A 1,985-nucleotide genomic window follows, 5' to 3' on the forward strand; every position below is an offset into this window, starting at 1 on the left:
AAGTTTTTGTGTTAAATCAAAATATTTACTTAAAATTTAACAACATTTAATATAATAATTAGGTGTTGTTAATTGTATTTCAATGCTTTTGACAAAATAAAATTGGAAATTTCTTAAGAAAAGTAATGTAGTTGAATGTATTATTGAAGTTTATTATTTAGTATATACTATGTACCATAAAAAAAACATAAAATACTAAACAACATGGTTAAAATTATTTAGTAACATCAGTTAAATATATAATTTATTTTGTTTATTATTAAAGGTTTTATAAAGGGTGTAATAATAGTACATTTTTCAAAGGTAAAATAGAAAGTATAGTTTACAATAATTCTGTGAAATATAAAGTATAGTTAAATTATTTTTTGACTGTTTATGACATGACTATATTTAAATTTAATTCCATATCAGTTTAAAAATATTATCCTCTATAACCACAATAATATAAAAAGATAATAAACAAATATAATTAGTTATAGTAATATAAAGTTTTCATTTTGTTTTTGTGAAAATTTTATTTAGATAATTTAGTATAATGAATTATTACTTGTTTTTTTTTTAGTATTTAATTTTTAATTTTGATAATACATTTTATTTTTATATTTTAAAATCTTATTACTCTAGCTTAAAGTATACATATTTATAAAATTATGTGATTTTGAATAATAAAAAAATAATTTGCAATAATTTATGCATTATTATTTTTATATAAGCATCATCTATCTTCTAACTATATAAATGTGAAATGAAAATCTTTGTACAGGGTAAACTCTGGAATTACTTATCAGATCTTCTTGATTTTTTTTTTAACAAAAGAGTATATTACGGAGAAGGTTTCTATCGCGATACCATTTGTCTTTAAGTTAAAAAACCTCTAAGTTATCTTCTAATTAAAATAAACGTGTAGATTTTGTAAATTGTTTACCTATAAATATACATAATATACATTATACATATTCTCTATGCATTCCAAAACTACTTAACCGATTTTGATGAAATTATGATCAATGTGTGTAATTTTATCTCCGTCATAAGATAGGATAGTTTTTATCCTGGTTAATGACCTCAATAATATATTACCTCTTTATTATGTTTAGGGCTGTGAGATTATTTGAATTACAGATTATTTTTAATGAATGAATCGGTTAATTGATTGAAAAATGTAACTCTAGGCGGGATAGTTATGTAAAATTGATATGTCAGGGATATCATCTATACACCAAATCAGAAAACCAAAAATAGTTTTTATCCTTACACTAAATGTTAGCATTATAAGCAACCAAACTTAACACGGGTGCGTTTTGTACGGGCGACTAAGTGCACGAGGACAGCTAGTATAATATAAATTCTAAAATAATTGACAAAAATACTATAACAATATACTATTTAATCATTATCTAAAAACGCAATGAGTTTTAAACTTTCAAGTAATCTAAGAAAGAAAAATGATATAATAATGCATTAATGTAAATTATTTTAGTATTAAAAAAACAAAATATTTAAATGCTCCATTTTAAATTAATTTTTATATAACAAATAATTAATTGTTTTATAGCTGATATAAAAAAAGGTTTTATTATGATTTTTAAATTAAAAATGTCTTCTAGACAGTTTTAGAATTAAAATTTAAAAAAACATTTCTAAACATATTGTGACCACAATAACAAGAAATACTCACATACTTGGAATAACATATTTTTATAATATTTGTCAATATATTAAATTAGTTGTATGTTTTTAATCTAAGAACACGTGTATCCACACGTGTTATCTCTGTTTCACAAACATACAAGATAGCAGATTTGTATTCAGTAGAACCAATTGGTGTGTTATTACTTATTACTTATTAGATTTAATATTAGAGCAAATTGACCTATTATCAAAGTTAAACATAAGAAAATTATCTGTGTTGAAGTGTTGGCTTTTCGATATTTTAATTTTTAAATTAAGATATGAGTATAGTAAATATTATAAGTTAAAAAATT

The sequence above is a fragment of the Rhopalosiphum padi genome, chromosome 3 (genome assembly GCF_020882245.1).
Source record: "Rhopalosiphum padi isolate XX-2018 chromosome 3, ASM2088224v1, whole genome shotgun sequence".
NCBI lineage: Eukaryota > Metazoa > Arthropoda > Insecta > Hemiptera > Aphididae > Rhopalosiphum > Rhopalosiphum padi.